This window comes from Mastomys coucha, unplaced genomic scaffold, assembly GCF_008632895.1.
Source record: "Mastomys coucha isolate ucsf_1 unplaced genomic scaffold, UCSF_Mcou_1 pScaffold1, whole genome shotgun sequence".
NCBI lineage: Eukaryota > Metazoa > Chordata > Mammalia > Rodentia > Muridae > Mastomys > Mastomys coucha.
In genome coordinates this window covers 41,833,577-41,845,201 of record NW_022196891.1, presented here as the reverse complement: position 1 = coordinate 41,845,201, position 11,625 = coordinate 41,833,577, and the positions used below count along the sequence as shown (strand labels likewise).

Below are 11,625 nucleotides of genomic sequence, written 5' to 3'. Positions count from 1 at the left end.
TTTTTTGGAGGGGAACCTGGGAAAGAAGATATTGTAAATAAAGAAAACACCTAATAAAAAAATATAGAGCTGGCAGTGGTGGTGCACGCCTTTAATCCTAGCACTTGGGAGGCAGAGACAGTCGGATTTCTGAATTCGAGGCCAGCCTGGTCTACAGAGTGAGTTCCAGGACAGCCAAGGCTACACAGGGAAACCCTGTCTCAAAACAAAACAAAACAAAACAAAAAAATCGAAAAATAAAAACCCCAATGAAGTCATAATGAATCCTTTTTTTTGCCATCTCATTCTGTATTCAAGAAGCCATCAAAACTTAAACATAAAATTTCAAATGTGACAATATGCTTAAGTTTTTATCATCAAATAAAAATTAAGTATACCAGCATTTATGTTAATAAAATAATGTATAGATATTCTTCTGTTCTACTAATCTTTCCTTATCTACATCAATATCTAGTTACTCAAGCTTCAACCATTCTTCCTTAGTGTGTGTGGTATTATTGAGGGTACTTGTTTTCAAATTCCTTGTTTGGTTGTGTGTAGTATATGCTCTGAGTTATAAGATGAAAATAAAGGTAATTTAAATTCTACATAAAACTTTTAAAATAGTCATTGCAACTATGATTAACTATATCTGTTGAGGAACTGAGACATATTAGAATATTTTGAAGAATTCCTCTAAACAACAGAATGCCCTTAGTGAGAAAAAGAGAGATCCTTAAAAATTGTGCTTCACATATTCATTTTTAACCCAATATGTCCAATTAATGTTTTTCCCATGTGGAAACAGGATATGAAATTTGAATGAAGCTGTGTTAGAAGGTGTGTAAGAGTTGGATGGAGAAAGGGGCAGTTAGAGAGTAGATTAAAAAAAATATACTGTATGCATGAAAAAAATTTCAAAGCAAATGAGAATATAATTTTATAAAAAGAGGATTTATACATCTATTCACTAAACCTGTGTGATTTAATCTGAACTTTCACATGTTATATTTTTTGTATCCTTCTTTTACAATTCAGTCATTGACACCCATCCTGATCTGCCCTCTCACAGTTCTTCATCCTATTCCTCCTCTTCCATAAGGATGGCCCCCATCCAGGCCAGGCCTCCTAAATCCCTGGGGCATCATGTCTCTCAAGAGTTAGACACTTCTTCTCCCAGTGAGGTCAGACCAGACAGTTCTCTGTTGTATGTGCTACCAAGTCTGAAAACCAACTAGTGTATGCTGCCTGGTTGGTGGCTCCACGTCTGAGAGATTTCAAAGGTCTAGGCTAGTTGAGACTGCTGGTCTTCTGTTAGGGCTGCCCTCCTCCTCAGCTTCTTTCAGCCTCTTCTTAATTCAACTGCAGAGATCACTGACTTCAGTCCAACAGTTGGGTGCAAGTATCTCCATCTGTCTCAAGTTTCTACCTTCTTGAAGTAGAATACAGGAAGTTAGATTTGTGAGTTGTTTTTAGATGTGAAACGGCAATGATCTGAACTGCTGCACATCTCTTTCAGTTTTTCTTTTTCCATCAGAAAATGCAGACACTTCTTACTGGAAACAAGGCAAGGAAATTAAATGTAAGTATCACATTCAATAAGAGAAGGTCATAGGTTAACCAAAGACCAAACAGGTTGGGCTTTTTACAAATGGTTCTATTTCAGTAAGGTTTTCTGTAACTAGCTCAGTAAGTAAATGTAATGGGCTGCATAGGTAAACAACAAAGTTATAACACTGTTTACAGTTATCTGACTTTGTCAAAGAAGCTTCTATGATCAAATTAAATAATTGCTCCTCAGGCTTACATCAAAAACCACTTTGAATATTAACATCAAACTACACAGAAAGGCCAGTTTAAAGAACATTATTTTCTACCCCCACAGAAAGTTTTTCATAGAACTGACTTAGGACTAAAACTAGTGCAACGATATATGTCACAAAATGCAAAAGCCCTAGATTTATCCTGGCTATAGGTCTGCTTCGTTCCAAGTGTTTGGAAAGCTTATGTATTAGAAGCTTAAAAAGAAGTGTCTCAGTGCAGGAACACTTCCTGTGGGTCAACACCAGTGTAGCAAGTTTATCTTCTTTTGTCAAAGTAAAAGCATGCCCTTTTGGCTCGAAGGTATTTGTTTCTGGAACATGGAGTATCACTAAGCCTCTCCCAAGAAAGAAGAGAGGTATAATAATGCCAAGATTTCTCAAGTTATTTTCTGATCAATGCTATTTAAATATATTTAAACTAATTTCTTTCAATATTCTCAAGTTGATTTATTCTTTCATAAAAATTAAACTAATAAAGCAGTGAAGTTCTGAATCTTGTGTAGGGGCAGTCACTTGACCACCTCTGTTTATGAAAGTCTTCGATATCCTGCTTGAATAAGAAGAGAAAAACATGGTGAGGTATTTTTAGATGGGGGTTCTAATTCATTAAAGTGCTCAGTATTTCATGAAGGTGTAATTGCCAATGTGAAGCTCCACAGCTTCACAACTGCTATTCTAACTGTACAGAAGTGCATGCAGATTTTAGACTGTAAGTAGAGCCAAAGTGATATGTAGTATTTATTTTTTCTGCAAGTTTTAAAAATAATAATGTTTATATTTTTTTAAAAGCTTGGAACATGCTGTTTCATAAGGTTTTATGGTCACGCATGCCTGCCTCACTCTTCTCTCACTGGATTACTGCTTTCCTGAGAGTAGAGATGACTTCATACTTCTGAGAATTTTTTCTATCTCAGAAATAAACATGCAGTATGTACTCTGCCTTCTCTTAGGATCACATGATATCATAAGGAACTTCTCTAGTTCTTAGGGCATGGTGAACACAAAACGCCACTATGAAAGATACTTGAGAACGTGTCCTGTTTTGGAACACAAATTGATTTTAGTCTTAAATCAAAATCAAGGCCAAAGTGATAAAAAAATCCTGTCTATATTTCAATCCTTTGTTTCACATTAAAGAATCTGAGTTATATAACATGTAAGTTTAAGTTTTGGTGAAATTCAGTATTGTATATTTATTCAACAGATACTTCTTGAATTTCTAACTACCTGCTGGATGGTTGAGGTATTACTCCAAGTGAAGCAATTCATATTTCTTCTTTACATGTGATTTTTAAACAACTTTTTAGAAATTGTGTGTTATAATCGGATCTTTTTGTCTGTTTTTATTTTTACTTCAGAAAATACTTAATATTAAAGATGTAGTCTTTAATTTATGACCTATTTAAATGAGCACCAGACATCCTCTTACAAACTTCCAAGTAATTATGCCAATAATTAAATGATCAAGAAAGACTCATTCTACTTGGATTAAGTGACTCACAGGAAATTGAAAGTAATGGTCTATCAGACATAGTTGTGTGTAATTACTTTCTATTAATATTTGCAACAGACCAGAACTTCAGCTTGAAACATACAGTGCTATTGGGGATATTACAGAAGACTCTATAAACCAAGTAGGCTTGTATAATGTTGTACTAAGTAGCGTTTTATTGTGGTTATATAAGAAAATAACATATTGTTATTGCTATTAGTGCAGCTAGCGCAGAGATACAGACTTCTGGTATAAACCCTGATGGGGTGATCTCTGACTGATGTTCACATTTTGCTCTCAGCAATACATACTTACAAACAAAACAGCATATATTTACTATGACCTTGGGGAAACATCAGTTTCCTGCAGATAAATTGACCAACACATATAAAAGGCATGCAATTCCAAACTAATCAAACATAAAACAACTTAAATAACTGGCACTCAGGAAATGAGCATAATAAAAAGACTGCAGAATCATGTCCTTATCTTGAATTCCTTTTACAATAGCTTCAAGTGTTAGAATGATGACTATTGCTGGCACAAGTGCTTCAGTGGTTTTGGCTCAAGCTGTTCACAGCCTTTAGGCATTACTATCAAGCAGAAAGCTCCTCCACAATGGCTTCTTCTGATCCAGCCCCTGAGTATTGTATCTGAGTAAATGTAGTATAGAAGAAACAGACACAGTCTATAAGAAACTAGAATTCTGATCTAAAGGCTGGTGAAAGAACATATACTAGTAAGATTACCTACCTACAGGAGAAGATCCAAAAACTAAGAGTAACTCTGATCCCTAATTCAGTTCCTGATTCTTCCTACCTTGTTTCAACTAAGATCACACTTGCTCTTGTTGCTTAAAAATCCTCCGTTTTCTCTTTTTTTTATTAGATACTTTCTTTATTTACATTTCAAATGATATCTCCTCTCCTAGTTACCCCTCTGAAAAACAAAAACAAAAACAAAAACAAAAACAAATCCTGTTTCCTCCCCTGTCTCCCTGTTCACCAACCCATCCTCTCCCACTTCCTGGCCCTGGCATTCTCCTACACTGGGGCATAGAACCTTCACAGGACCAAGCGCCTCTCCTCCCATTGATGATCAACTAGACCATCCTCTGCTATACATATGCTGCTGGAGCCATTAGTCCCTGTTTTCTAATTAACAAAATTAAACCTTGCAGATGTGGCAGTGGTCATACAAAGTAAGAAGTTAGCATTGTTAATGAAGACAGTTTACACAATGAATATGGTGTTTTGGGGTCCTTTTTAATAGCTCTTAAATAGAAAAATACAGGAAATATAATTGTTTGGAACATAACTTTTCTACTCTTGAACTTTCAACATTATAATGAAGAAAGCACACATGCTGAGATCTGTGCTGACTCCCTAGTCTGCCAGTTATCAATAACCTCAAGGAACAAGTTTCTTCTCTGGCTCAGAGAAGAAATGTTTTAGATTAACATAATACAACTGAATATAAGAGAAAAAGGAAATCGTTAGAATTACATCACTACCCAAGCATTCATTATTTTGAACAGTCAAAAGACTCATTAAACTATTATTGTTTACAAATTGATTATAGGCAAATTTGCTCATTACAGAATTCTACATAAAAACATTTTTTTTTTTTTTGCAAATTCCAGAGTTGAGAGGTTTGCCATTTAAATTCACATAGGGAATCAGGTTACACCTCTATGTATAGAGAAATTAACATATAATCTATACAGAATATTCAGAAACACCTGGGGTGTAAAATGAATGAGAATTAATACTTAGGGATGGTAAGTTTGTAAGTACTATGGAGGATATTTCAGTCATGTAAAACATATGCATAAAAGTTTTCACTCTGCTGAGCATTGTAAAGGTTACCGTAAAGTGTGTGAAAATATGTTAAATTCATACATGTTGTTGAAATGCACAAAAGTCTTTCAAAACTCATCCAATTTTGGTAAAAAAGAATCTAACACTGCATTTTTCTTTTTTGTATTTTACAATTATGAAATTAAGATCAATGAAGCTAAAACTTTGCAAACTAAAGCATATTTCTTTTCTCCCACTCTTCTGCATACATTATCGGCCGCAGGGTACCTATGCTAATCACCATTTGCCTAATACCATTTCAGAATTATTCATGTACTCCTTTGATGCCTTTCCTCTGATATTTCCTTCAATCCCTTGGACACAGCTGTTGAAATTCCAATCACATATTACCTTGTGAACCTTTTCTTTAACTGTATTGAGAGAAGAAACTTCTTACAAGTGTATCATTGTGAAAAGCAAGGGATTATGACTTGGGCCACCATCCGGCAGGAAAGGAAACCAAGAGAGTCACATGAGAAGGATGGAGCATGGAGGATACTTAATTATACAAGGTCTCCCTGAGCAGCTTCTTGAGTGGCCTCTGGCTCATAGTGCTCAAGAAAGGCAGTTCAGAAAGAGACACACTTTTCATATATACTAGTAATACCAAAATTTTAAGCTTGGCTATGCGGTGATCTCTATACTTCAGTGTGAAAGGTGGGCGAATAAGGAAGGTCCTAGCTCAACTTAAGCTTTAGAAGCAGTTGAGGACTCCTCAGTCTTTTCTTGAGAAACATACAGCAGAGATCATAGAATAGGTTGGTATGAGGTTGTACCATTGCATCATTATCATTATTTACCTGAACCTGGGGACAGACAGCTTTGTGTGATCAGGCATGCCCATATAGTATCAAAGCATACAATAAATTTTCTACTCCTGATAATTGATTTAACTAAAGGTGCCTGAGACACATCCAGGAGATATAGTCATCCTTCTTCCTTGCTACGGAATCCTAATCTTCCTGGAAAATATAGTCTCCTAAGGAAAGACATAGACTGAAAACCACTGTTTTATAGAGTAAGTTACAGTGGAGCATAGCTTCAATATTCCTTAGCAGCCTACAATTCCTTGTACAAGGTTGAAGTTTCCTGGGACTTTACTTATACTTGTGTTGTCATGTCTATTGTCATACTTGTTCAGGTGATATTGGTGAGACTTTATGAGTATACCATTAACATTCCTTTAATAACTCCTTGTTCTTCTGACTCACAATCTATCTGTAATGACTCTGAGTTTAAGAGTGGGACCTGTATTGTGTATTGATCCTCTGTTACTAGGCTGAATTCAGAGATCTGACTAGCTTTGTTAAGCACAAACAATAAGCTAGCTGGTTGGGACTCTGCCCTGAAATTACCATTCCTACCGTGCTTGGGCCTGGACCTAGTATCCCTCTGTACCAGGTAGATCATGAACTTGGGGATCTGCCTGCCTATCTAAAAATAAGCAAAAAAAATTAGCTGGGTGGTATCTTGTCCTGAAATTGCCATTCCCTAAATCTCTTTATCTCCTTCCTTTATCTTTCTCATAAGCTGGCTCATAGCGTAGTTGCCTCGGTTCTTTTAGATATTTGAAGCTCCTTATATAATTCATATTGCAGCCATATATTTTGCATAGTTGAAAATATATTTCAGATATCTTTCCCACAGCCTTAAGGTGTGCTGTGAAGGTCTCAGCATTTACCATTTTTCTGAGACATTAGCCACACCATTGCCTCCCAGATTCTTACTGTCTCTGATTATCATGGAGTTATTAAAGTTGGCAGAGCACATTCCTAGAAGGAGCAACATGAAAATATGTACATTATTATACAAATAAACCTTATTCCCACCGCAATCATCAACATACATGGAGGCCCACACCCTGTTGTTCAGGGGTCAGAAGCCATGAAATGTCATCCCTACAATGGCCAAGCCAGGCATGCAAACATATAAATTATAAAAACAGCAAAGAAGAATACATGGGAGGTTTTTGAACAAGCAAAGAGAATGGGAAATGATGGAATCATATTAATAACTCAATAAAAATATAAATTGTAAAACAATTCCTGGGAACTTAATGCATTCTAAATAAAATTTCTAAGGTCTCCATCAAATGAATTTGAAAAGAAATATCATGTATAGTGCAGATTATAGATATTATTATAGATCTTGGTTAAAAAAAATAAAACACTAAAGTAAAGCACTTCCAAGGAAGACAATAATATTTTATAATATAAGCCCCGGCTTATATTATAAAATAGAGTTTTAATACATTTATTGAAGCTACCTAGGCAACTTCTTGTGGAAAAGTTTTTCTAGGTGACCGACCAGTGTAGTTGAATCAAATTCTGAGGGAGAAGAAAGAGTATATAATATTTTCAAGGTACAGCAAATTATAATACTGCATAGCCTTCAATCCATGAAATATGAGGCAGAGGTAGAACTCAGATTCCATTCCCATGACCAAAAAAGTGTAGCATTATATTATGGAAATTCAACAATATTCTGACACTTCAGTCTTTTTATGCTAGTTTAAAGTTTAAGGAGATAATCACAGTTTTCTATTTTTAGTGTTACTGGGAAATAGGAAAGAGGGGATTATCCTCGGTGTTCCACTAAGCTTCCTAATATGTACCCAGTAATCTAATGGAGTACAATTCTTATTCATGTAGGATTAGTTGAACTATATAAACTTCTCATTGCAGGAAACCAGTGGTCCGTACAGTAAAATATTATTCATTATTTTCTATTTTCGCTTGGGCTAGCATTCCTAAAGAAAAATTGATGGGGTTTGCACTCTTTTGATATAGCTTATAAGAAAGAAAGTGAGCCTCCAACATCCCAGGTCTCTGGAATAAAGATGTCCCCCACCCATGCTGACTTTCTTTCATTCTCTTTGTCCTCTCTGCTGAGTTCTCCATATATTTGATTCTCCCCTTCCCCTGCTCCCCTCCCCATGCCATGCCTTTTCCTACCCAGTTCACTCCCTCTATCCTCCTCAGATGAAGATTTTATTTCCCCTTCTGAGATTCAAATATCCTCCCTGAGAACCTCTTCTTATTTAGCTTCTTTGAGTCTGTAGATTTTAACAAGGGTAGCCTGTACTTTGTAGCTTATATCTATTTATAACTAAATATATACAATTAATTTCCTTTTGAGTCAAGGTTACCTCATTCAGGATGATATTTCTTAGTTCCACCCATGTGTCTGTGAATTTCATGATGTCCTTGCTTTTAATACTTGAGTAGTATTCCACTATGTAAATGAACCACATTTTCTTTATTCATTCTTTGGTTGAAGGGTATTTGTGTTGTGTCCAGCTTCTGGCTATTATAAATAAAGCTGCTATGAATATAGTAGAGGAAATGTCCTTGTGGTATGATATACCACACACACACACACACACACACACACACACACACACACACACACATATACTCAGAAGTGATATAGCTGGGTTTAAAGGTAGAACTAACTATTCACAATTTTCTGAGAAACTGTCATACAGATTTCCAGGGTTATTGTATTCATTTGTACTCCTACCAGCAATGAAGGAGTACTTGCCTAACTCTATATCCTCACTATCATCTGCTATAACTTGAGATTTTATCTTAGCCATTCTAAGGCTAAGGTATAAGGTGAAATCGTAGACTCTGTTTGATTTGAATTTCCTTAACGACTAAGAACCAGATAATCTAGAAAAATTACTTTATCTGAGACCCCTAGCAGTGGGGAATATGGAGTGTGAAGAGGTTTCCTCTTATACTGAGACAGGACTCCCAGTGGAGGGATATGGACATCAACCCACCAGAAAAACCCTTTGATCCTAAGTTTGTCCTACCTATAGGACATTAAGAGACAAGGATGTTGAAATGACTTAAGCAATGGTTAACCAATGAATGGCTCAATTTGAGATCCACCCTATGGGCAAGAACCAATCCCTGGCACTATTCATGATCCTCAGTTCAGCGTACAGACTGGAACCTAGCATAACTGTCTTTTTAGAAACTCCATCCAGAAGCTGACCAAAAAAGATGAAGAGACTCATATCCAGAGCTTGGGGAGTCTTATGGAAGAGTTGAGGGAAAGATTGAGAAACACGGAGAGGATTGGGACTCCAGAAATAGTCCAACAAAGTCAGCTGATCTGGACCTTGGTGGCTACCAGACTGAACCACCATCCAAATAGCAAGTAATGGCTGGACCTAGGCCCACTGTCCACATATACCAGATGTTCTACTTAGCCTTCAGGCAGGTCTCCTAACAACTGCAGCAGAAGCTTACTCTAACTCTGTTGCCTGCCTGTGGATTCTGGTCCCCTAATTGAGCTGTCTTGTGTGGCCTCAGCTGGAGATGATATACCTCTTCCTGCAGTGACTTGAGGTGCTAGGTTGGGTTGGTACTCAGGGGAGACTTCTACCTTCTCAGAGAGGGTTGAAGGAATGGGCCATGTAAGGGGAGGAGTAGGGGCTTCAGTTGGGTTGTAAAGTGAATAAGTAATAAATAAATAAATCATGATGAAAAGTGAAAAAAATGAAAAAGGGAGAGAGAGAAAGTGAGGAAAGAGAGGAAGTTAAGAAATGGAAAAAGGAGAGAAAGGAAAGAAAGGCAGGTAGGCTGCCGCCCCAGGTGCTGACAAAACTCATTTTACAAAATACAACACTAGCTACTCAGTCTTACCATATTTACTGGTACCACCTTTCTCCAGCTGCTACATGAATCTCTCTATTTCTCTGTGTGTGTGTGTGTGTATTTATATATGTATATATAGATATACATCATATATGTATATATGTATGGGTATATATGTATCTATAAATATATGGTCTAACTTTATATCTTGCCTTCTCAGATGTGAAGGTGTTGAATCGTAACAGTTTGCATACTTGAAAAAGATACTGGAGTCACAGAGTAACTTAATGGTTCCATGGCCACAGACTCCAAGCCTTTGAAAAATCCACTTTTTCCTTACTTTCCCCAGTCTTGCCTATTTATCATGGTAGTCTTGGCAAACATAGAGTATCTGTAAACTGTTTATCACCCCCCTCTCCATAGATAGATAATTAGAGATATATAGATATAGATATCCCTCTGTTTTGCATACATACAAACCCTTCTATTTTAATATGACTATTTTGATTGTATGTATTTTCTTTCTAATCTGTTTATATTCTAATATATTTCTTTCTTTCTTTTTTATTTTCACCACTCAGGTTTTAATGTGAAGTATTTACTCTCACAGAGATTAGCATTTTCATCTTCTATGCTGAGGGAGGGACATCTTAACTGCTGTTGCAAATGCTGGTTTTCTTCATGAGAAACCCTCATCTGTTCCTTGAGGACAGACATGCGAGCTGCCTCGTCTTTCCTCAAGACTCTCTCCTTCTTAAGCTTTGGACTCCAGAAAGTCTTGATGCTATTCATGGAAGACCCCAGTTTGCTGTCCTTAATGTCAAGTTCCTTGCATAGGAGGTCATTCTCTCTCTGCAGTTCTTTGTTCTGGGCTTGAAGATCCAACATTGTGTTGTCGCTTACCTGCCTCAACATGGAGGGCACCTGGTGGTGGTGGTTGTGGTGGTGGTGGGATGAACCTCTCAGCCCTCCATGTTGATCCGTATATGAAAGGACATCTGTGTGGAAAAGTCCAGCGGGAGCAATATTAGAACTACTCCCCATGGCTGTGACCCGGCCTCCAGACAGAGCTCGATTTGTGGCCCTGCCCAGAGTCATTGTTCCCTTTGGGTAAATTGTTGATGCCACCCCTTCATGGTCACTCAAGCACATGGGTCCAGATGTAGCATAGGCTGCATTAAGGGACTGGATATTCTCCATAGACAGTCTTGACTGTCTCTGCCCCTCCCCCACTGCTTGTTCTTTGGTGGCCCAAACGAGGAGACCTTGGCAACTGTGGTGATCTGGAAGGGCTGCCTTCAGATTGTTGACTGTTCTTGCACTGCCGTACATTTTCCTTCTGTGATGTGCTACAGAAGAGAAGAAATGCTAGGCAACGTTGAGGGCTTAAGCCAATGTTTTCTTCTAGAATTTTCACCACATTCTTTGTATAGTCTGTACCAGGAAAGGAGTCCACTCGAAGATCTTAGCGATGCTCGCCCCTGTGCAGTCCCACATGGATTTTTACAACCTTGCGTGGCCATGGTGCCAGGTGGTCAGGAGAAGCTGGAGCGATCAGGAGCGCTAGATGGCGAAGCACGAGATGGCGAAGAGCGGGCAGCACGCAGGCCGGGCCTAATATATTTATTTCTAATTTATTTCAAAATAAAATCTTCCCAAAAAGCAAACTTTCACAATGTTAAAATGGCATTATATTAACAGAAAAAATTGACAATCATCATTCTCATTAAAAATAAGAATCAAGATGCTTAATCTCTGATAGCAAAAGTTTAGTTTGTACTGAATTCACAGGTAGCTGTAGATAATGGTACTTATATGTTCTATATAGAAACTGGCAGTTACAAAAGCAAAGTTTGGGAAGT

The 11,625-nt window shown here is 37.3% G+C and overlaps 1 long non-coding RNA gene across 1 annotated transcript; it reads right to left on the bottom strand.

Moving 5' to 3' along the window:
- Positions 1-894: 894 nt before the first annotated feature.
- LOC116070452 lies at positions 895-11,141 on the bottom strand. The gene is made up of 3 exons (XR_004110399.1): positions 11,029-11,141; positions 10,667-10,761; positions 895-1,535 (listed from the first exon to the last, which is right to left on the bottom strand). It is a non-coding gene; the product is annotated as an uncharacterized LOC116070452 (long non-coding RNA).
- Positions 11,142-11,625: the final 484 nt, after the last annotated feature.